Here is a 25008-nt window from a genome sequence, read left to right as displayed (position 1 = left end):
GCAAGGAAGGTGCGGAAGGAATTGGGGAGGGGGGGGGTGATTCCTGCTAGGGCCCTGAAGGTGATTCCTGCTAGGGCCCTGAAATCATAAAACAGGCAGGAGAGTCTGATGCATGGTGACGGAGAGGTTGTAGAGGCAGATAGGGGGTGTTGTCACGTGCGAGCACGTGTGCATGCTGGCTTGTGTGTGAGAGTGCGCTTCCTAGGTGTGGCGCGCTGCAGACAGTCAAAGGGATTGTTCCCTTTCATTAAAAGTTAATCCCCGGCTGCAGCCTATTAGAAAGCAACTAACCGCGCTCTACTCACCCTACCCGGGTCTACCGGTGAGTCTCGCCTCTGCTCCCAGCCTGTGGCATTGGCCGTGAAGCTGACGTTCCGTCTAGAGCGCTGCAGCCGATCAGTGAGCTCAGCGGCTCTGAGTGGGGCGTTGTGTCTACAAGACCTTTTAAGGAAGCCAGCAAAAAAATTGAAGAGAAGGGAAAGCAAAAAAGGACCTGGTCTTGCTGAGCACTGGAAAGGGCAGCCGGCAGCCAGACGTCAAAGTAGAAAAGCAGCAAGTGAGAGGCTTGTCTCTGCCTACGGCCACACCACCCTGAACACGCCCGATCTCATCTGATCTTGGAAGCTAAGCAGGGTCTGGCATGGTTAGTACTAGGATGGGAGGCTGTAAAATAATACTCTTCCTGTATTATTTTTTTCTACTGAGGACTTCTCAAAGTATCAATATCATGATATTCTTATAAAAAAATGTATCTATTTATTCTTGGATTGTCCATTAAAAAGAATCAGATTGCCGCAGGTACATACAATAATTAGTTATAAAGTAATTGTCCATTTGTCCATAATTAGCTTAATTGTTGAGATTCACCCATCTTTTCTTGGATCCTGGCTGGTAAATCATATCTTTGTCCAGCATGTGTCCAGGCCTACATGTCATCTGCTTCTCAGCATGAAGATTCTGTGTCTTGTGGGGTGGGCACAGCAAGAGAGCCCCCACTTTCTGTACCATGGGCTTTTATAGCCAGTCGTATGGACACCTGTTCTACATATGGTAGTGAACCAAAAATACACACACAAATAGCGCATGTCAACTAGACACGATGGCTGAGGCATAGAACTCAGAAAAATGATTATCGATTAACATTCCAAATGAATTTCCATAATTAACCATTTAACATTTCCCCCTTTTTTGAGAATAAAAGGACTTTAACTGAAAAATATCAAAAGAAGATACATATATCAATCATTCTTTCTTTCCTTCTTCCTTGGCAATATCATTAAATTTCCATAATAATAATAATAGTAATAATAGTATCAATATCGGTTTATTGTTATATAATGATGTGAATTCATGTTATGGTAAGCCGTGACTAATATTCATTTAATATGTATAATTATACTTCCCTATATCTAAATTGAAGCAATCGCGGGTTCAATCGTCATCATCTGATGTCATCGGGTCGTCGTCTCGTCTTCTTCTTGGTTCTTTTATAACACAGTCTTTGGATGAAAACTCCTTTGAAATAAATTACAGCATGTAGATATTGTACAGTCCATAATTGTGTTCATTATTGTTCAGTCCATAAACTGTACTCTTTATTACAAAGATCATGTGTGTCAGTTGATAAGAAAACAAAGTCCATGGATGAAATGTAGCTTTAATATCTGTGCAGTGTCACCTGGACTTACGTTGGATCGTCTTTAGAATCTTCCGTGTGTCCGCACTGGTCTCGTGTCACTTTTGGAACAGATGTGACGTCTTTGGTCAGTAAAGCAAGGGTTAACTTGACACTTTCCTGCTTTATATAGCACCATAACCAGTACTCAGTCCTTTATATACAGGACACATATGCCAGGTATTACCTGTTCACCAGCTTTCATTGAAGCATTGCAGGTGATAAGAAACCACTGGAACGTGATGAAACTTGAACACAACACAGTACATATAGGATCATCGTCCTCTGCCGTCCTGGTGATCAGTGGTGTGAATTGCATTGTATGTAATGGACACAGTCTATTATAACACTCAGCATTCACACCTGTTACCTTCTGAGACGTCCGGATATCAGTTGCTTCTTCTTGTAACTTTTGAGAATCTCTTTGATTTATAAAAATTAAAAGTCTTTAGTAAGATAGAATTCATAATTGCCATGTCTTGATTGAAGTCTTCATTCCCTAATCTGATACCAAATCTGGCAGTTTTTCCTAACCTATAATATCACAGCATACCATAGCAATCAGTAATATCCATCTAATTATTATCAAAATATTAAAATAAATTATGTTTGGAATAATAAACAATAATAGATAATAATTCATTATCAATCAAGTTCTCCATATGATAGAACATTTTTATGTCATAGGTGTAATTACCTTTTCCAACCCATAGGTGTCAGTGTATTTTGAAAAAACAAGTTTTTATATCTTTATTAAACCAATAATATCAAAGAATGTATACTCCTGAACCAAAATGAATAAATATATGAATGTATGAATGAATGAATGAATGAATAAATGAATGAATGAATTGTTGTGTTTACTCAGAAAATGTAAACATTTTTTTCCTTAGCAATATATATTTAATGAAGCAATACTCTTGTATTAGACATTACTTTATTAAATATTAATGTGTTTTCTCAATTGAGATATTGAACTCAAATAAAATCAAATGAGAATTAAAAAATGAAAAAATAGAAAAATAAGAAGTATAAGGTAAGAATAAAATTTTAAAAATGAAAAATAAAATTAAGAGTAAAAATAAGAATAAAAATAAAAATAAGGCCTTTAAATTTTAATGACAAATGCAGAGTAATTATATTCTCCACAAAAAATACCCTTATATCTCCATTATCTGGATGATTTCATATTTGTCATAACCTTGTACCACCAAAAAATATTAAATTATGCAACTTTGCATGTAATATCCTTCTTAATTATACCATAGTACCTTATTATTATTTCTTCTTTATTAAAATGTGTGGAAAATAAGTATTGATCAAAAGTGATTACGTAATCAGGATCAAAAACACATTTTCCCCCTTAATACCAAAAATATTATTTTATAAAATTTATGTATATATCTGAACCAAATTATAAATTTCATATCGATGAGTAGCATAGATTTGACTAAAGAGAGGTGTGTACCTATTTAGGTAACCATTAAAAATAATATTATAGTTATTCAAGAATATTATCATGTGGAAAATTATTCTAAATATAAATTTGCTTTGTAAACCATTTTGATGTGTGGTTGCCCTTATCCACTATTAGTTAAATCAAGAAATAATAATTATTAAAGAAATATAGAAATATATATATGTAGATAATACCTAATTATGTATTATAATTTCCTCAGAATTAAATATATTTTTGTACCTTCACATAAAGAAACATTTTTATTTTTTCAAACATACAAACATAAGAGGCCTCTGTCACATCAATCACACTTAGCAGCTGCTGATTTACTCATCTGTCACCTTCACTCTGACATTCACAGATCTGTTCAACTCAAACATTCCACATATGAAGTTTTAGATATATATATATATATATTTAACCCAAAATTGTTGTATCCCAATTTATTAATGCGAATTGCCATATCAATTGAATATCTTTATATTTCTTTGAATATTCCCCAAGTACATATTATATAATATGAGAGTAAGTCACTGGAATTTCAGACACTTGAAAAAACTCTTGTCTTAGATTCTTTTTTCACTGGCTGCCCGGTCTTAAGTTACATCAGTTGAAAATAGAATGAATGGGATCTTATACTATTAGCTCAAAGTTCAAAGGCCGCAGCTGTCACACGTCATGCTGTAAAGCTACTTTAATTTGCACGAACACTTCATACACAGAAAATATTAGCAACACAAAAGAATTAATAAGTATTACATATATATTATAGTTCAACTAGATATATTGTTATTATTTTAAAATGTTATACACATAAAATCATGCAATTTTTTCACTTCCTGTGTGAATAAAGAAATAAATCCATTTTAGAGTTCTTTGATCAAATCCTGCTTTGGAATGAAAACTCTAAGGAAATATAAGAAAATAAAATTAAATATCAAATTCATACAGAAACAGAATTATTTAAATATCTTATACATATATTGGTTGGTTCTAATGTAATTCAAAATATTGCTACTTAAATTTATATATATGAAGTTCTAATTTATTAATTAATATATATATATTTTATAACCGTATATATAAATACAATTATACGCAATCTCTACTTAGACAAGTGTATATATATATATATATATATATATATATATATATATATATATATATGAACTATTAGAAACTATGTAACTACAATTTTACTGTATAAGATTATAAATAAATATTGAGACATTGTATTACATTTTGATACAACATTGTAATTACAGTTTTTCCTTAGCCACTCCCTAAACCAAATCTTCTGTCTCTCTCAAATATCTCCAGGAACGCCCTATTTAGGAAAGACATTTTTCTATCCTTCAAAACCTCAGAGAACTGCCTGTTCTTCTGTCCATATTCCATGACGTCACTGTGAGTTGGTCGTCTCACCTGTCTCTGTCCATCAGTTTCAGCCATTTTCCTTTTTAGAGAATCACAGTTCTGACTGAGAATTAACTCATTTTGTGGAGAGATGGATCTTTGCACTGGCTGATATGGCTTATAACATATATGAAATCTTCTGCGTATTTGATAGAGCTCACTATGGGGATGACTCAGTCTAGGAGAGTTTGATATTGGCTTTTGGTAAGATTTTACCTTTCCTGGTTTTATAAATTTAGCTTGATTTATTTTCTTTTCACGATTCTCATGTTTTCTAACAAAATCCAGCATCTGCGCACATTCAAATAATGAATTTTTTTGTGATGCCATAACTTGGGAAACTGAATTTAGGAATTTGAATTTTTGTACAAAAGTTGTTATCATATTTTGTACTTTTCCATTTTTGATGAGAGCTTTGTACAACCGTTCAAATATGGACATGAATGTATATGCACATTCCTTCCTACCAATCCTTAGTTTCTGCAGATCTTCTATGTTGGGAAAATCCTTTGTGACACAATAAATCAAATATCTTAATCTGTCCGAATCATTTTCCCATCCATTAGGAGAGTCATTTTTACAGGGCATTAAATGTAAACGTCTGGACAATGTCACAGGAATCCATATTTTAAATAATTGATTCCTCTCCTCATTGGATAAATCAAACTTATCAGAGAAGCTCTCAAATGTCTCTGAATTTCTACAGGCATGGATTTTGACATCATATTTTGGCATGATTTTGTATAATTTCAGCAAATTTTTCCTCATTTTAATTTAGAGTTGAGCCTGGGTAATTCCAGAATTCTCTGATATTTTTAGTGGCTCTTGTACGTCCGTTCCTCCTACGTCACTCACGTCTCCTCCCACATCACCTAGTATATCGGTTTCTTGTATGTCAGTCATGTCTCCTCCCATGTCAGGTTTCTGTATGTCCATCTCTTGGTCAGACCCAAGGTCACCTTCAGTTACAGACACGTGTCTTACTTCTTGTTCATTTTCCACATTACAGTCAGAATCAGTATCACCGTCTGACACTTCTATATTATTTTCCTGCTTAGAAATCTCTAACACAAGACTATGAAAAAAATCTACCAAATGTAGAATATTTCTCAATTTCTGTTTGTCTCTATTTACCAATTTAGAAGTTAACTGTAAATTCTGCAATTCACATTCTTTGTATAAACTGAGCCACAAAACTTCTATGTCATCTCCTACATTAACTTTGAAATTAATATTACTTTGTTTAGCAAAAGAAGAAATTATATCCATATTTTGCTTACCTTAAGATTCCTTGGCTTCTCTTTATCAGCACGTCCTGTCTTCAGTTTGTCTGATTCTTTTCCTGTGTGATTCTGTTCCTTGTTAGTACCTCTGCTTCCTGTCTTTCCTCAGTCTGTAGGTCCTTTCTGCTTCTCGTGACAAACTAGTGAATTTACTGACACGTGAACAACAGCTGTTCAGCTCGTCAGGACTTCCCCCTTGTTCACGGAAGAAATTCACTTACTTAATTTAAAAAACAAAAAAACAGGACTGGCTGGCTCACCATTGTAAAATAATACTCTTCCTGTATTATTTTTTTCTACTGAGGACTTCTCAAAGTATCAATATCACGATATTCTTATAAAAAAATGTATCTATTTATTCTTGGATTGTCCATTAAAAAGAATCAGATTGCAGCAGGTATATACAATAATTAGTTATAAAGTAATTGTCCATTTGTCCATAATTAGCTTAATTGTTGAGATTCACCCATCTTTCCTTGGATCCTGGCTGGTAAATCATGTCTTTGTCCAGCATGTGTCCAGGCCTACATGTCATCTGCTTCTCAGCATGAAGATCCTGTGTCTTGTGGAGTGGGCAGAGCAAGAGAGCCCCCCCTTTCTGTACCATGGGCTTTTATAGCCAGTCGTATGGACACCTGTTCTACATATGGTATTGAACCAAAAATACACACACAAATAGCGCATGTCAACTAGACACGATCGCTGAGGCATAGAACTCAGAAAAATCATTATCGATTAACATTTCAAATGAATTTCCATAATTAACCATTTAACAGAGACCACCTGGGAATGCCAGGTGCTGTAGGCTTTTGCTTTTTCCTTCCTTCCACCAGCAGGGGGCACTCTCTTCTATGCCTTTTTTCCATTCCCTTTCAGAAGTGCACACATTCATTCTCTTTTCTTTTTTTCATTTGCTTTCTCTCTTGCGCTATTTCATCTCTGCAAAATGCCAGCATCCTTCTGATCACCGTGGGCCTCCAGCAATGTTGCTTATTTACTTTTAATACTAGGCTCCTTTTCACCAGGACCAGCGTCTCACGGGTGGCTGGAGGCAACCACCGGTAACCCCAAGCAGAAGACCTTTGCAGGCAACACGACCCTCCCCCCTGAAGAGCAGCTCAAAGTCACTGGCAACCATCTCACCCTCTTCCTTCATTCACCCCTGGACGTCTCGCTCCGTCCCCAAGTTACGGGTCCAGCTTGCTCTTTCTGTCACATTACCGCGATGAAGGGTTTAGCCTGCAGGAGACCCTGCGCCGAGACATATTTGAAGACAACTGATGCGGCGGGTGAATCACTGCTAAACAAACCACACCTGTAGGGACGGCACAGCCTTTGCATGGACCCTTCGGAGCCCGCCCCGTCACGGCCAGATTGCTCGCCACCAAGCGATCCTGAGAAAGTCTGGCCGGGCGATGGATCGAACAGCGTCTACTGGCCATACCACCTTGGATACGCCTGATCTCATCTGATCTCGGAAGCAAAGCAGAGCTGGGCTCGGACAGTACTTGGATGGGAGACCTCCTGGGAACACCGGGTGCTGTAGACCATTTTGATGACGTTTTGCCCTACTGCCCAGCTCGGCTAGCATGGAACGGCGCCTTGCCGGACACCGACCTTAAGTAACTTAGATGATGGAAGCCCCAAGGCCTCTGAGCCAGTTGGCAGCTAAATACGCTACCCCGCCGCCTTCATGCAGGCCTGACACCGAGCTCCTTGCCACGGCTAGGAGTGCTTATTGACTCCGCAGCTCGCCGTGTGGAAATGATGGCGTTAAAAGCACCCGGGGCCGTGAAGGGGCCAGGCTTTCAGCAGGTGCCCAGTATTGTTGAGCCACCCCCGTAGTGTTCGAGTTCGGTTCGGTTCGTCGAACACCTTCGAACACCGTTAAAACCAATGGCAGGCAAACAAAAACACATAGAAACACATAGAAAACACCTTCAAAGGTGTCCAAATCTGACAAACTGCTCAGAAGACACAACTAACACATGGAAAAGTGACAAGTACATATAGTCATGCGAAAAGAAAAGAGGTGGAGGAGTAAAAGGAGGGGGAGACACAGATATAGGCATGTCATGCCCTTCTAAAATCCAAAAAGTGAGAAGCCGACACGTTCAGTCCGCTCCTGCCCGTGCCACCTCCATGTCGCCGGGATTGTGCCAGAGCCGCGGTGAACCCTGATGGCCAGCCCCCCTCTCCCAATACTGGTGCCTGTCCGCTGGTGGGTCGAGCGAGCCCCCCTGTGGTGGAGGCAGCTCTAAGCTTTTTAATTTAAATTGTCTCTCTAATTTGAATGAATACACTTTAAATCCATTTACAAGGATCTATTGGAGGGCAAGTCTCATGCCAGCAGCCGCGTAATTCCAGCTCCAGTAGCGTCCACTAAAGCTGCTGCAGTTAAAAAGCTTTTATAAGGATCGAGCTCGGCTGTCCACCGCAAGGCATCCTACTGCCAGTCCGAGCCCCTATGCCTTGGGGTGCCTCCTGATGCTCTTCACTGAGTATCCCGTGGTCCCGAAGCATTTCCTTTGAAAAAATGAAGTGTCCAAACTACAGGTGGTGTAGCTTGCTTAACAGCCGGGATAATCCGCTGACTAGCAGACCCTGCTACTAGGCACAAAGTATTTCCTGGGCTAGATGCAGTTAAAAATGTGTAATTAGATACTCTCGTTGGATGCTGAGAAAGCATTCCATAGAGTCTCCTGGCACACCATATATGATTCTCTTAAAAAGCTTGGGGTAGGGGTCTAGGGGACCCTTTTATAGCCAAAATCACGGCCCTGTATCGCAATACGTCACCTAGGCTGAAGATAAATGGAACTGTAGCACCCTGAGGGCTCGGTTGCTACAGAGGTATTGCACCTCACCCAGAGGTGTGATATCTCACTCTCAGGTAAGGATGTAGTGTGGATCAGGACCCGACACCTGCATGCATTACACCACATTGCCGTGGGGCAGGGCGACCAATATGCCCCTGAGATGGGCACGACAGTCCCTGTCCCTGGCTGGAGTGGGGGGAGGGAACACTGAGGAAGGGGAACCCTGTAGTGCAGGAGCAGGGAGGAAGCAGTTCCTGGGTGCATTGAGAAGGGAGTATAAAAGGTGGGCACCATCTTAGTTCAGTGCAGAGAAGTCTGAGCAGAAGTGGCAGGGAGCAGGGGCTCTGCATGAGCTCTGCTCCGGAGGCGGGCCTAGTAACAGAGGCCCAGGCCTGGAAGTGGGAGAAGGAAGGAAGAGGAGCGGAGAAGGCTCCATGAACGAGGAATGAAGGGATCTCAGGGGTGCGGACGGGCGAGTCGTCACCGCACGCCCGAATCCTCCTGCGTGGAGGGGTCAGGCCAAAGGGGGAGACCGGTCCCCGAAACTAGTGGAGGCAGGAAACGACCCTCAGCTAGAAACAGGAGGCTGTGACATTTTATGTGGCGCAGCCCCTCGCTACACCCGCTAGGAAGGCACCACATAGGGTCAGGGAAACTGGCGCCAAGTTTACCAAGAGGAGGCCCGAGGCAGCCGGACAGAAGGGTTGGTAAGAAAGGCCAGACAAAGGACACACAAAGGGGGTCCTGTGAAGCACTCCAAAGTTATCTGGGAGTTGTCTGAGCCCCTCACCTGGTGAGCACAGTACGACGTGGGCAGCCGTTACCTGCAGACGTGGTCTGGATAATAAGAACTGTGAGTAAAGGCCCTGGACTGCATCACTGACTCCGTGTCATTACTGCTGCTGCCCTGCACCATCACCCCCATCCTCCGCATACACTGCCCTGAGGCTATACTCCTCCCGTGGGGAGTTATGCTACGCTCTGCTGCACCCACAACACCAGCCTCAGCGGTCTGCCCTGGAGCGGCGGTTCACTCTGACCGCAATCCACGGGTGGCGTAGTCGGACATTTAAACATCAAAACCACATAAATAGTTCCGCCACTGGTTTGACCGCCCTGAGCCACGGAACCGGGTTGCCGCCACGGAGACTACAACCACCAGCATCCACCAAAAAGGGTCCGGCTCCAGGTGTCCCAAGGCCCAGGGGGCGCGTCAGAATATTTTCATCACCTTTCACAATCACCAATGGGACAAGGCAGGGATGTTCTCTGTCCCCTCTCTTATACATCCTAGTGACGAAGCACCTGCTCTCATCAATTCGCCATAACCCCAATATTAGGTGGATTGAGGTGGGAGGCACCGAGTACAAGTGCTCTCTATTTGCTGATGATGTCCTAGTATATATCACTCAATCACATATATCCATCCATGCTGTTATGGCTGAAATAGATCACTTTGTTACATGGTCAAATTTTAAAATCAATGCAGCGAAGTCTGAGGCCCTCGATGTCTCCCTCCCCAAATCCATATAGGATTCCATCCAGTCCAACTTTCCCTTTGCCTGGCCCTCACAGGGTATCAAATACTTAGGAATTCCTATTCATAGAGACCTCTCCCATCTATGTTATCTTAATTTTGGGCCCTTTATTGAACAACTCCATACAGACCACGGTTGGCAAGTTAGAACTGTAAGATTCACTACGTGAACCACTGGTGTTTTGTGGAAAAGCACATGTACACTGTGTTCCAAATTATTATGCAAAAAGTGTTTAGGAGTGATAAGGGAAGAATTTGTTTGTTTGTCAGTTAAACTCATTGATGGTGATGTGTGTCAGGGCTCTTTATATCACTGTAAGCAATTGCAGACACCTGTGCTAATTAGTTTGGCAGGTGTGTCCAATGAAAGGCAAGACTACTTAAGAAGGCTGTCTCACATTATTAAGCAGCCTACATTTTCTGCCAAAATGGGAAAGAAGAAGGATGTGTCGGCTGCTGAGAAGCAACAAATTGTGGAGTGTTTAGGTCAAGGCATGACTACAATCAACATTGTGCGATGATCAGGATGAAGTGTCTTGGCAATCAAGAAGTATGTAGCTGATTCACAGTACACACGTGTGCGTGCTGATAAGGGCAAATTGAGGACTCTTTCCTACAGGCAATTACGTCAGGTTGAAAGAGCAGCGGCAAAAAAGCCTTGTCATAGCAGCAGACAAGTTTTTGAAGCTGCTTGTGCCTCCAACGTCCCCCGAACAACAAGATGCAGGGTCCTTCAGAGGTTTGCAGCTGTGCATACGCCATCCTGTCGACCTCCTCTATCCACTTCACACAAGCAGATACGGCTCCAGTGGGCCAAACATTACATGAAGACTGATTTCAAAACTGTTTTGTTTACGGATGAGTGCCGTGCAGCGCTCAATGGTCCAGATGGATGGAGTGGAGGATGGCTGGTTGATGGACACCCCACGCAAACACGGCTACAGCGCCAACATGGAGGAGGTGGAGTAATGTTTTGGGCTGGAATCATGGGGAGAGAGATTGTCGGCCCCTTTAGGATCCCTGAAGGCGCTAAAGATGAACTCCATAATGTATGTGGATTTTCTCAAACAGCACTTCCTGCCATGGTTCAAGAAGAAGAACCGTGTATTTCACAGCAAGATCATTTTTCTGCATGATAATGCACCATCTCATGCTGCACATAAAACATCTGCATCTCTGGCTGATATGGGCATAAAAGGGGACAAACTTATGGTGTGACCCCCATGCTCCCCTGACCTCTACCCCATTCAGAACCTTTGGAGCATCATTAAAAGGAGTGTCTATGATGGCGGGAGGCAGTTCACATCTAAGCAACAGCTCTGGGAGGGTATTCTGTCCTCATGCAAAACAATTGAAGCAGAAAACATCCAAAACCTGACAAATTCAATGGACGAGAGAGTTCAGAAGCTCCTTTCGAACAAGGGGTCCTATGTGAAAATGTAACATCACCTAGAATAAAGTTTTGAGTTGAAAACTGTTTGATTTCAGTTTCTAACAACCTGCTAATGCTTATAATTTCAAAAATGACCATTTTTTTGGTCTTTATTAAAATGAAAAGGTTGATCGAAAAGTTTGGGGGATCTAAGAGTGTGGCAACCCAGTAGTCATGATTACTTCGAATTCTGACAATATGAGGGTCATGCTGCAGGTAGTGCAGCAAGAAGGCACTTATGTGTCTTGCGCATCTCGGAGCCCCAAAATTATTTTCCGGGCTAGATGCAGCTAAAAATTATTATTAATTTTAAATCTGGTGAAGCTTTAGTATAGATGGCCTAATAGGATCAGTGCTGCACACTGCTACAAAGCCCAAATTATTTTCCAGTCAAGATACAGATATACATGATTAGTAATTTTAAATCTGGTGGAGCTTATTATAGATGGCCTAATAGAATCAGTGCTGCACACTGCTACAAAGCCCAAGATACAGATAAACATGATTAGTAATTTGAAAGCTTAAAACGGTTGGTAGGGTGATTTTAACCAATCATCAAGCTTTTACTCTCCCCAGGATGACAAAGGGGTAGAAAAGTCGTTTCGGATCCATGATTTGTTCATCTTTATGAACGTGAGTCTGTCTACATTATCAGTGGAGAGCCGCGTGCGCTTATCTGTCAGCACACCACCAGCAGCGCTGAACACACGTTCAGACAGAACGCTGGCTGCGGGGCATGACAAGATCTCCAAGGCGAAAGTGGCTAGCGCCGGCCATTTATCCAGATTGGAAGCCCAAAAAGAGCAAGGGTCCAGTGACACAGTCGTGGCTTCAATGTTTACTTGGAGATACTCCTGTACCATCGTCTCTAGGCATTGACTATGTGTCAGACTTCTTGTCTCCTGTGGCCTTGCAAAGGATGGGCTAAAAAAGTGGTGAAATGATTCCGCAAAATTGATGTTACCAGCAGATACTGTGGTTCTGTTACGGTTTGAGTGCTGAACACTTGACGGTCCCACGGTTGGCAAGTTGGAACTGTGAGATTCACTACGTGCACCACTGGTATTTTGTGGAAAAGCACATGTAAGATTCTGCAACAGTCTCTGCTGATACTCCTGCATGCGTGCATCCCTTTCTATGGCAGGAATAATTTCTGCAAATTTACTTTTGTACCGGGGATCTAACAGTGTGGCAACCCAGTAGTCAGGATTATTTCTAATTCTCACAATTCGAGGGTCATGTTGCAGGTAGTGCAGCAAGAAGGCACTCATGTGTGTTGCGCATCCAGGAGCACCAAGTCCCTGTTGTGTTGGTGGCGAGGTAACAATCATGCTTCCTTCCTCTGTCCTCTCCCCCCAACCTCGCACAACAGAAATGTGATCAAGGTCTCCCTCATCTGATGAGTCTTCCATCAGTTCGTCCTCCACTTCTTCCTGGGCTCCTGCACCTTCCTCACTAGTTTGGCTGCTACCATGCGCCCTGGTAAAACCATCTCCCCCACCCTCACATGCCTGCCGCCTTGGTGCTGCCGACCGTCTGGACCTTGCAGATGTTAGCCCTTCCGCATACAACTCCTCCTCCTCTACTTCCTCCACCTCCTCTTGTGCCACCACCTGACTCCGAATTCTGTTTAACATGTGCTCCAGCATGTAAATCACCGGAATAGTCATGCTGATAATGGCATCGTCAGCACTAAACATCTTCGTTGCCATTTCAAAACTGTGCAGAAGGGTGCATAGGTCCCTGATCTGAGACCACTCCTCCAGCGTGATTTGCCCCACCTCTGGATCTCGTTGGCCCAGGCTATACGTCAGAACGTATTGCACCAGGGCTTGTCGGTGCTGCCACAGTCGCTGCAACATGTGCAGAGTTGAATTCCACCGGGTAGGCACATCGCATTTTAGCCGGTGAAGTGGCAGGCCCAACGACTTCTGTAGAGATGTAAGTCGCTGAGCTGCGGGATGCGAACGGCGAAAGTGAGCACACAGCGACCGTGCCCTCTGCAGAAGGCCATCTAGTCTGGGATAGTGGGCTAAAAATTGCTGGACAACCAGGTTCAACACGTGAGCCATACAAGGCACGTGTGTGACATTGCCCCGGCGAAGGGTCGCACCCAGGTTTGCAGCATTGTCGCACACGACCTTCCCTGGTTTCAGGTCCAGTGGAGACAACCATTCATGAAATTGGTTCTCCAGAGCTGACCACAACTCCTCAGCTGTGTGACTCACATTTCCCAGACATTTCAATGTAAAAACCGCCTGATGACGTTGAGCCCTACTGCCAGCATAGTAAGGAGGTGTGCAGGATCCCTTCTGCGCAGTTAGAAAGCTTGTGGCATGACCAGACAGGCTTTGGGTGCAGGTGGAAGACAGAGAGGAGGTTGAGGAGGCAGAAGCAGTGGAGGAACTTTGACATAAAGAGGATTGACGCACAACTCGTGGGGACGGCAAGACTTGGACAGCAGCCCCTTGTCCTGCTGTCACCATAGTTACCCAGTGCCCAGTCAGCGACATGTAACGCCCCTGTCCATGCCTACTCGTCCAAGTGTCTGTGGTGAAATGCACCCTGTCACACACAGAGTTTCTCAAAGAAGCGGTGATGTTGTGTGCGACATGCTGGTGGAGCGCAGGCACACCTTTCTTTGAGAAGTAGTGCCGACTGGGCATCTGGTACTGGGGCACTGCGACGGACATAAGGTCTCGAAAATCCTCTGTGTCCACCAGGCGGAAAGGCAGCATTTCTGTAGCCAAGAACTTGCAGATGGTGAAATTCAACCTCTTAGCTTTCTCATGGCTAGGAGGAAATGGTCTTTTACTTGTCCACATCTGAGGGACCGAGGGCTGGCTATTGTGCTTAGACGGGGTTGATAAGGGTGTCCCCGGCAAACTGCCGGTCTGTGAGGAAGATGCAGGCGGACATGTTAGGTTGTTGCCTTGATCCAAAGGTGGTGCTATCGATGTCGGACAGCGCTCAACACCAGCTGGTGTTACCACCTCCAAAGAAAATGATGACCTGCCAATCACGCTGGCTGTTGCGGGTAAAGAGGTGGCAGGTCTGCGCCCCAAAACAGGTGTGACTGCTGTCCCCCCAGTCACAGAGGATGAAGAGGCCGCGAATGCACAAGATATGGCAGACGGTGGTTGGCCCGGCCGGCTAGGCCGCATTGTAGCACACTGAGCTTCCCACTGCAACTTATGCTTCATGTCCATGTGCCGGTTCATGCATGAAGTACTCAAACTATGTATTTTTTGGCCTCTACTTAGCTTTTGCTGACAAATGTTACAGATAACACGAGTTGGGTCATCTTTATCGATCTGAAAAAATGCCCAGGCTATGCAAGGCTTAGCACCCATGCGACCTGAAGAGCCACCACGACTTGTGGTGAGAGGCAGAGTTGTGTTTGAGGATGCAGTTGTTGACGTGCTTCCAGTACTACATCTCTGTCCAGGAAGGAGCAACCTGACCTCGTCGTCACTAGCATCTTCCTCCACCTCCTCTGCTGACCTCATCTCTTGGCTGACTGTGGGTTGACAGTAAGTGGGATCTCCAACCTCATCATCGTCACCCTGTGCGTTATCACACCCGTCGTCCTCAGAGCCAACCTGTTCCTGCCCTGACAAAAAACTAAAGTTGTCGCTCCAATCAGGTATTTGAGTCTTATCATCGTCTTCCTCATTGTCTCCACCAACAGGAGTTACAGTTTGGGAATGAGGGTCTACATTATGGTCAGAACCTTCTGCGTCTGGTCCTGGATCCGACTCATAAAGATTCTGGGCATCAGTGTAGATCATTTCCTCGTCTGGATTCACAGAAGCGCTGGAGTCGACCTCTGATTCCCAGGCTATAGTATGAGTAAACAGCTCTGCAGACTCAACCATCTGTTCTACCTCATACTCAGACGGGCAGCTGGAGATTTGGGAGCTGTGAGGAAGCAAGTGCGTTTGGGGTGACACCTTTGAGGACTGGAGTATTTGTGATGTTGAAGTTGATGTGGAGGAGAGCCCACTTAAAGGAGCACTTGATATCCGTTGAAGCACCTGCTGTTTTTGTGCCTCATCTGGAATTTGTAGCGATTGGCGTGGCCGTAAGAAAGGGATCTTATCACATTGTCCGCTAAAAGAAGTAGACATTTTAGTTTGGCTGGAAGATGGTCTTTCTTCTGCAGATGTTACTGTTGCTTTAACACCTACCCCACGGACACAGCCTTTTTTCCCCTTTCCAACACGCCTATTCCCCTTTCCACCAGCAGCAGGCCTTTTTCCACTCATTTTGGTGGTTAACTAATTAACAACTCTGGAGTTGTTTGCACAAAAAAACAATGGATGGGAACCGAGCAGAGCTGAGTGGCCAAACTGTGGTATTAGGCCAAAACTATTGGCTGGGTTAGATGCAGAAAAAAATTATATTCAATTTGCAACCTGATGGAGGTCAGTATAGATGGAGTAATAGAGAAAGTCCCACACACTGCTAGAAGGCCAAATATTTTTTCAGAGCTAGATGCAGATGAAAATTATTTTTAATTTGCAACCTGATGGAGGTCAGTATAGATGGACTAATAGAGAAAGTCCCACACACAGCTAGAAGCCCAATATTTTTTCAGAGGTAGATGCAGAAAAAAATATATTCAGTTTGCAACCTGATGGAGGTCAGTATAGATGGACTAATACAACAAGTCCCACACACAGCAAGAAGCCCAATATTTTTTCAGAGGTAGATGCAGAAAAAAATATATTCAGTTTGCAACCTGATGGAGGTCTGTATAGATGGATTAAAAGAACAAGTCCCACACACAGCTAGAAGCCCAATATTTTTTCAGAGGTAGATGCAGAAAAAAATATATTCAGTTTGCAACCTGATGGAGGTCAGTATAGATGGACTAATACAACAAGTCCCACACACAGCTAGAAGCCCAATATTTTTTCAGAGGTAGATGCAGAAAAAAATATATTCAGTTTGCAACCTGATGGAGTTCTGTATAGATGGATTAATAGAACAAGTCCCACACACAGCTAGAAGCCCAATATTTTTTCAGGGGTAGATGCAGAAAAAAATATATTCAGTTTGCAACCTGATGGAGGTCAGTATAGATGGACTAATACAACAAGTCCCACACACAGCTAGAAGCCCAATATTTTTTCAGAGGTAGATACAGAAAAAAATATATTCAGTTTGCAACCTGATGGAGGTCTGTATAGATGGACTAATACAACAAGTCCCACACACAGCTAGAAGCCCAATATTTTTTCAGAGGTAGATGCAGAAAAAAATATATTCAGTTTGCAACCTGATGGAGGTCAGTATAGATGGACTAATACAACAAGTCCCACACACAGCTAGAAGCCCAATATTTTTTCAGAGGTAGATGGAGAAAAAAATATATTCAGTTTGCAACCTGATGGAGGTCTGTATAGATGGATTAATAGAACAAGTCCCACACACAGCTAGAAGCCCAATATTTTTTCAGAGGTAGATGAAGAAAAAAATATATGCAGTTTGCAACCTGATGGAGGTCAGTATAGATGGACTAATACAACAAGTCCCACACACAGCTAGAAGCCCAATATTTTTTCAGAGCTAGATGCAGAAAAAATTATATTCAATTTGCAACCTGATGGAGGTCAGTATAGATGGACTAATAGAATGATGCTATGCCCAAAAGATTTTACTTCACTAGGTGCAGTAAAAAAATTGGTATTCTATACACAGGTGGTATATCTTGCAACACAGATAGGCTACTCCACTGACTAACACACTCTGCAATAGGCCAAAAAGGATTAGCTTTGCTAGATTCAGCCAAATGCTGTGAAAAAAACTTGCACAGCACTGGCACAGACCTGCCTGGCAAAAACTGATAGGAACTGATGTAACCTAGTCCTGAAAAGGACTCCAATTACAATTAGTCTTTACTCCCACAATCTATCTATTTAAGAGCACAGACCTGCCTGATAAAAGTCGTAGGAAATGATGTAACCTAGTCCTTAAAAGGACTGCAATCACAACTATTCCCTACTCCCAAGCTATCTGTAGATTTGTGCGAAAATTGGCTTGAAATTAACAAGGTATAGCGCACACAGCAACAGCGGTGCCGTCTAACACGCAGCTGCAGCAGTGAGAAAATGGTGGCGACGGGGAAAATGGCTTGGTCTTATAGGGCAAGGACATGTGACATACACTGCCAATGACACATGCCCTTGCTTGTGTGAAAAAAAGCACTTCGCTCCGTGTGTGCGCTGCTGATAGGCTGACAGATTGCAACTCCCCACTGTAAATGCGGGAAAGAGAAAAAAAAAATGGAGATCTTCATTGTTCCTGCAGAGATCCATCCCCTGCCCCTCCCCCCACCCCGCTGTACACTCAAACTGTGTATTAACATTAATTTTCATCATTACTGAGAAAAAATCCAGTTATGATTTTTGTGCACGAACAGTTATCGAACATAACCTCGAACAGCCGAATTTTTCTCAAATTGTTCGTGTTCGCCGAACGGCTCGAACACCGCCCAAAACAGCTTGAATTTGAGATTGGCGAACAGTTCGATTAGAACAACGCTCATCTCTAGTGCCCAGGGAAGGTTTTGGATGCCGGCCATCTAGCGAGGGCCAGCAGAAGTGACATGTTTCTCTGCAAAGAAGCTTGTGTAACCAAGCCAGACGGCTGACAAAGAGCTAACCTCAGTGCAAGGAAGGTGCGGAAGGAATTGGGGAGGGGGGGGTGATTCCTGCTAGGGCCCTGAAATCATAAAACAGGCAGGAGAGTCTGACGCATGGTGACGGAGAGGTTGTAGGGGCAGATAGGGGGTGTTGTCACGTGCGAACACGTGTGCATGCTGGCTTGTGTGTGAGAGTGCGCTTCCTAGGTGTGGCGCGCTGCAGACAGTCAAAGGGATTGTTCCCTTTCATTAAAAGTTAATCCCCGGCTGCAGCCTATTAGAAAGCAACTAACTGCGCTCTACTCACCCTACCCGGGTCTACCGGTGAGTTTCGCCTCTGCTCCTGGCCTGTGGCATTGGCTGTGAAGCTGACGTTCCGTCGACAGCGCTGCAGCCGATCAGTGAGCGCAGCGGTTCTGAGTGGGGCGTTGTGTCTACACGACCTTTTAAGGAAGCCAGCAAAAAAATTGAAGAGAAGGGAAAGCACAAATGGACCTGATCTTGCTGAGCACTGGAAAGGGCAGCCGGCAGCCACACGTCAAAGTAGAAAAGCAGCAAGTGAGAAGCTTGTCTCTGCCTATGGCCACATCACCCTGAACACGCCCGATCTCATCTGATCTTGGAAGCTAAGCAGGGTTGGGCCTGGTTAGTGCTTTGATGGGAGACTGCCTGGGAATACCAGGTGCTGTAGGCTTTTGCTTCTTCCTTCCCTCCACCAGCAGGGGGCACTCTCTTCTATGCCTTTTTTCCATTCCCTTTCACAAGTGCACACATTCATTCTCTTTTCTTTTTTTCATTTGGTTTCTCTCTTGCGCTATTTCATCTCTGCAAAATACCAGCATCTTTCTGATCACTGTGGGCCTCCAGCATTGTTGTTTCTTTACTTTTAATACTAGGCTCCTTTACACCAGGACCAGCGTCTACCGCGTGGCTGGAGGCAACCACCGGTAACCCCAAGCAGAAGACCTTTGCAGGCAACACGACCCTCCCCCCTGAAGAGCAGCTCAATGTCACTGGCAACCATCTCACCCTCTTCCTTCATTCACCCCTGGACTTCTCTCTCCGCCCCCAAGTTACAGGTCCAGCTTGCTCTTTCTGTCACATTACCGCGATGAAGGGTTTAGCCTGCAGGAGACCCTGCGCCGAGCCATTTTTGAAGACACCTGATGCGGCGGGTGAATCACTGCTAAACAAACCACACCTGTAGGGACGGCACAGCCTTTGCATGGACCCTTCGGAGCCCGCCCCATCACGGCCAGATTGCTCGCCACCAAGCGATATTGAGAAAGGCTGGCCGGTCGATGGATCGAGCAGCATCTTCTGGCCATACCACCTTGGATATGCCTGATCTCATCAGATCTCGGTAGCAAAGCAGGGCTGGGCTCGGACAGTACTTGGATGGGATACCTCATGGTAACACCGGGTGCCTTAGACCATTTTGATGATGTTTTGCCCTACTGCCCAGCTCGGCTAGCATGGAACGGCGCCTTGCCGGACACCGACCTTAAGTAACTTAGATGATTGAAGCCCAAAGGCCTCTGAGCCAGTTAGCAGCTAAGTACGCTACCCCGCCGCCTTCACGCAGGCCTGACACCGAGCTCCTTGCCATGGCAAGGAGTGCTTATTGACTCCGCAGCTCGCCGTGTGGAAATGATGGCGTTAAAAGCACCCGGGGCCGTGAAGGGGCCAGGCTTTCAGCAGGTGCCCAGGGAAGGTTTTGGATGCCGGCCGCCTAGCGAGGGCCAGCAGAAGTAACATGTTTCTCTGCAAAGAAGCTTGTGTAACCAAGCCAGACGGCTGACAAAGAGCTAACCTCAGAGCAAGGAAGGAAAGGAAGGTGCGGAAGGAATTGGGGAGGGGGGGGTGATTCCTGCTAGGGCCCTGAAATCATAAAACAGGCAGGAGAGTCTGACGCATGGTGATGGAGAGGTTGTAGGGGCAGATAGGGGGTGTTGTCACGTGCGAGCACGTGTGCATGCTGGCTTGTGTGTGAGAGTGCGCTTCCTAGGTGTGGCGCGCTGCAGACAGTCAAAGGGATTGTTCCCTTTCATTAAAAGTTAATCCCCGGCTGCAGGCTATTAGAAAGCAACTAACCGCGCTCTACTCACCCTACCCGGGTCTACCGGTGAGTCTCGCCTCTGCTTCCGGCCTGTGGCATTGGCCGTGAAGCTGACGTTCCGTCGACAGCGCTGCAGCCGATCAGTGAGCTCAGCGACTCTGAGTGGGGCGTTCTGTCTACAAGACCTTTTAAGGAAGCCAGCAAAAAAATTGAAGAGAAGGGAAAGCACAAAAGGATCTGGTCTTGCTGAACACTGGAAAGGGCATCCAGCAGCCAGACGTCAAAGTAGAAAAGCAGCAAGTGAGAGGCCTGTCTTAGGGTACGGCCACACCACCCTGAAAGTGCCCGATCTCATCTGATCTCAGAAGCTAAGCAGAACTGGGCCTGGTTAGTACTTGGATGGGAGACCACCTGGGAATACCAGGTGCTGTAGGCTTTTGCTTTTTCCTTCCTTCCACCAGCAGGGGGCACTCTCTTCTATGCCTTTTTTCCATTCCCTTTCACAAGTGCACACATTCATTCTCTTTTCTTTTTTTCATTTGCTTTCTCTCTTGCGCTATTTCATCTCTGCAAAATACCAGCATCCTTCTGATCACCATGGGCCTCCAGCATTGTTGCTTCTTTACTTTTAATACTAGGCTCCTTTTCACAAGGACCAGCGTCTCCCGCGTGGCTGGAGGCAACCACCGGTAACCCCAAGCAGAAGACCTTTACAAGCAACACGACCCTCCACCCTGAAGATCAGCTCAAAGTCACTGGCAACCATCTCACCCTCTTCCTTCATTCACCCCTGGACGTCTCGCTCCGCCCCCAAGTTACGGGTCCAGCTTGCTCTTTCTGTCACATTACCGCGATGAAGGGTTTAGCCTGCAGGAGACCCTGCGCCGAGCCATTTTTGAAGACACCTGATGTGGCGGGAGAATCATTGCTAAACAAACCACACCTGTAGGGACGGCACAGCCTTTGCATGGACCCTTCGGAGCCCGCCCCGTCACGGCCAGATTGCTCGCTGTAGCGCCGGCGTCCCTGCCCTCTGCTAGGCAGGGACGCTGTTTCCCTCACCTCCCTGCTCCGTGCCCGGCGTCCTCCTCCCGCTCTGCTGGCAGCGCGCGCTCCTTCCCGTCCACTGTGCTTAGGGCGCGCGCGCGCGCTCTCCCTCCCTCTTAAAGGGGCCGCGCGCGCCGTCCTAAGGAGTCCCCGGCCAATGGCCGGAGGACTTCACCATATATAAGGCACCTCCTCCAAAATGGAGGTGCCCGAGCAATGTTTTTGCACTGTTTATTACTCTGCTTCAGCCCTCAGGTCCCGTTGCCAGTTACCTGCCAGTTACCTGCCAGTTACCTGCCAGATTCCTGCCTCATTATCTGCTACCTGCCTGCTAGTCTGAGGTCCGACGGTCTGCCTTACTACTCCTGTCAGTCTGTCTAAGGACCAGCTTGCCCGCTCACCTGGGAGCGCACATCAACTACCTGCCTGCTTGCTTGAGGTCCGACGGTCTGCCTTCCAACTCTTCAGTCTGTCTATGGACCAGCTTGCCCGCTCACCTGGGAGCGCACATCTGCTACCTGCCTGCTAGCCTACATGGAAGCTCTGCCGTCATGTGCTGTGACCACCTGCCTGTCCAGTGACTCCTGCCCGCTCACCTGGGAGTGCTCATCTGTTGCCAGTCTGCTAGCCTACCTGGAGGCTCTGCCGTCACGTGCTGTGACCACCCGCCTGTCCAGAGACTTCTGCCCGCTCACCTGGGAGCGCTCATCTGCCGCCTGTCTGTTGGTCTTCCTGGGAGCTCCGCCGTCACATGCTGTGACCACCCGTTTATCCAGAGACTCTCGCCTGCTCACCTGGGAGCTCACGTCTACCATCAGCCGCCACAGGTCGTACCAACCCTTTACCCAGAGACTGCCCCGGTCACTTGCCGTGACCATCTGCCCGTTCACCCAGAGACTGCCCCGGTCACTTGCCGTGACCATCTGCCCGTTCACCCAGAGACTGCCCCGGTCACTTACCGTGACCATCTGCCCGTTCACCCAGAGACTGCCCCGGTCACTTGGCGTGACCTCCAGCCCGTTCACTCAGAGACTGTCCCGGTCACCTGCTGTGACCTCCTGCCCGTCTTCCCTGGTCACCACCCGCTCCCTTACAAGGACTGCCCCCTTGTATAGTGGCTCAGAGGTTCCGCCTCCCAGACCCGTTACACTCGCCACCAAGCGATCCTGAGAAAGGCTGGCCGGGCGATGGATCGAGCAGCGTCTACTGGCCATACCACCTTGGATACGCCCGATCTCGTCTGATCTTGGAAGCAAAGCAGGGCTGGGCTCAGACAGTACTTGGATGGGAGACCTCCTGGGAACACCGGGTGCTGTAGACCATTTTGATGATGTTTTGCCCTACTGCCCAGCTCGGCTAGCATGGAACGGCGCCTTGCCGGACACCGACCTTAAGTAACTTAGATGATGGAAGCCCCAAGGCCTCTGAGCCAGTTGGCAGCTAAGTACGCTACCCCGCCGCCTTCACGCAGGCCTGACACCGAGCTCCTTGCCACGGCTAGGAGTGCTTATTGACTAAGCAGCTCGCCGTGTGGAAATGATGGCGTTAAAAGCACCCGGGGCCGTGAAGGGCCAAGGCTTTCAGCAGGTGCCCAGGGAAGGTTTTGGATGCCGGCCGCCTAGCGAGGGCCAGCAGAAGTAACATGTTTCTCTGCAAAGAAGCTTGTGTAACCAATCCAGACGGCTGACAAAGAGCTAACCTCAGTGCAAGGAAGGTTATCCTTATCCTCTCTTGCTGACAACTTTATCTTCCAAAAGGTAGGGGAGAAAACAAGGGGATCTGCTACTTTGGATCTAATCCTTATAAACAGGGAGGAAATGGTTGAGGAGGTAAAGGTGGCTGGGACCCTAGGAGGCAGCGATCATGCTATTATAGAATTTTGGATAACTAGAGGAGGAAGACATGTGAAGACTCAAACTTCAAGGTTAGATTTTAGAAAGGCAGATTTTAAGAGACTCAGAAAGATAATAGGAAGGATCCAATGGCTGGATGTCCTTAAGGACAAAAATGTCCAGGAAGGATGGGAAATTTTTAAAAATGAGATTCTCAAAGCACAATCGTTAACAATCCCGAAAAGTAGGAAGAATGGGAAGCATTTAAGGAAACCAGGATGGATGAACACAGAACTTAAACACATGCTAAAAAGAAATAAAGAAATGTTTATTAAATGGAAAGAGGGAGGCTGTAACATACCTGGCGGCGTCCTTGCATAGTGGTACATCTCCCACTGTGCAAGAGCGCGCACTTGATCTCCTGTCCAGAATGTCTCTCTGGCTTCCCTCCATGCTGTCTGTTTGTGTCTGTTTCTGCTGCTTAAGGGCGGCGCCCGATCACTTCCTGCTTTTTGTACCTGCTGTGGGTCACACCCCTTGTGCGTCCTCAGCCTATTGATGTCTGTCAACTGGTATATAACCCAGCTGCGGCAATCAACCCCTGCCTGAGCATAGTGTTTCATTCAGTGTGTGCTTGCACTCTGAAGGTGCCAGGTCCCGTTCTTTGTCTCCTGCCTTGCGGTATCAGTTCCCGTGTCTGAACTGAGTCCTGTCTATGTCTCCTGCCTTGCGGTATCAGTTCCCGTGTCTGAACTGAGTCCTGTCTTTGTCTCCTGCCTTGCGGTATCAGTTCCCGTGTCTGAACTGAGTCCTGTCTATGTCTCCTGCCTTGTGGTATCAGTTCCCGTGTCTGTACTGTGTCCTATCTGTGTACCTTAACCTGCAGTCTGTACTCGTTCCTTGCCTGTTCGTTCCGCATTCCCGGAGGCTGTATTTCCAGGCCAGTCTGAACACGCTCCTTGCATGTTCGTCCTGCCTCTCTGGGGGCCGTATTCCCAGACCCGCTCCTGTATCCCGCTGCAGTGTCGGTCTCTTCCGTACACTCAGTTCCAGTTTGAACTCTCTCCTATCTTTTATCTGTTTTTTCTCTATGTCCGTTCCATTCCTTTTTCTGCAGAGTCTGAACTCGTACCTAACTCCTGCTCGTTGTCACTGTACTTCCGTTTGTGAGTTTGTGGTCCACTCGCTACTTCTCTGCAAGTACCCTGTGGGTATCTGGTTCTGCCTTTCCCTTCTAGTCTGTTCCGTGTGAACAGAGCCCTGTTCCCACCGCGTCTGCGGTTTTCGCTTTGCTCAGCTCTGTCCGCCGCGTCTGCGGTTTTCGCTTTGCTCAGCTCTGTCCGCCGCGTCTGCGGTTTTCGCTTTGCTCTGCTCTGTCCGCCGCGTCTGCGGTTTTCGCTTTGCTCTGCTCTGTCCGCCCCGCGTCTGCGGTTTTCGCATTGCTCAGCTCTGTCCGCCGCGTCTGCGGTTTTCGCTTTGCTCAGCTCTGTCTGCCGCGTCTGCAGTTTTCGCTTTGCTCAGCTCTGTCCGCCGCGTCTGCGGTTTTCGCTTTGCTCAGCTCTGTCCGCCGCGTCTGCGCTTTTCGCTTTGCCCAGCTCTGTCCGCCGCGTCTGTGGTTTTCGCTTTGCTCAGCTCTGTCCGCCGCGTCTGCGGTTTTCGCTTTTCTCAGCTCTGTCCGCCGCGTCTGCGGTTTTCGGTTTGCTCAGCTCTGTCCGCCGCGTCTGCGGTTTTCGCTTTGCTCAGCTCTGTCCGCCGCGTCTGCGGTTTTCGCTTTGCTCAGCTCTGTCTACCGCGTCTGCG

The 25008-nt window shown here is 46.2% G+C and overlaps 1 non-coding gene and 4 pseudogenes across 1 annotated transcript; all 5 read left to right on the top strand.

Annotated features, from left to right (window-relative positions):
• The first annotated feature begins 7262 nt into the window (after positions 1-7262).
• LOC141267495 (5S ribosomal RNA) lies at positions 7263-7382 on the top strand (annotated as a pseudogene).
• An 11463-nt stretch (positions 7383-18845) lies between these two features.
• Positions 18846-18964, top strand: LOC141266889 (5S ribosomal RNA). The gene has a single exon (XR_012320909.1). It is a non-coding gene; the product is annotated as a 5S ribosomal RNA (ribosomal RNA).
• Positions 18965-19588: 624 nt separating this feature from the next.
• LOC141270200 (5S ribosomal RNA) lies at positions 19589-19705 on the top strand (annotated as a pseudogene).
• Positions 19706-20646: 941 nt separating this feature from the next.
• On the top strand, positions 20647-20765 carry LOC141267501 (5S ribosomal RNA; annotated as a pseudogene).
• Positions 20766-22577: 1812 nt separating this feature from the next.
• On the top strand, positions 22578-22697 carry LOC141267857 (5S ribosomal RNA; annotated as a pseudogene).
• Positions 22698-25008: the final 2311 nt, after the last annotated feature.

This window comes from Phyllobates terribilis, unplaced genomic scaffold (assembly GCF_046119375.1).
Source record: "Phyllobates terribilis strain yellow unplaced genomic scaffold, ASM4611937v1 Scaffold_4__5_contigs__length_816908805, whole genome shotgun sequence".
Lineage (NCBI taxonomy): Eukaryota > Metazoa > Chordata > Amphibia > Anura > Dendrobatidae > Phyllobates > Phyllobates terribilis.
This window is presented reverse-complemented; position numbering and strand designations above follow the sequence as displayed.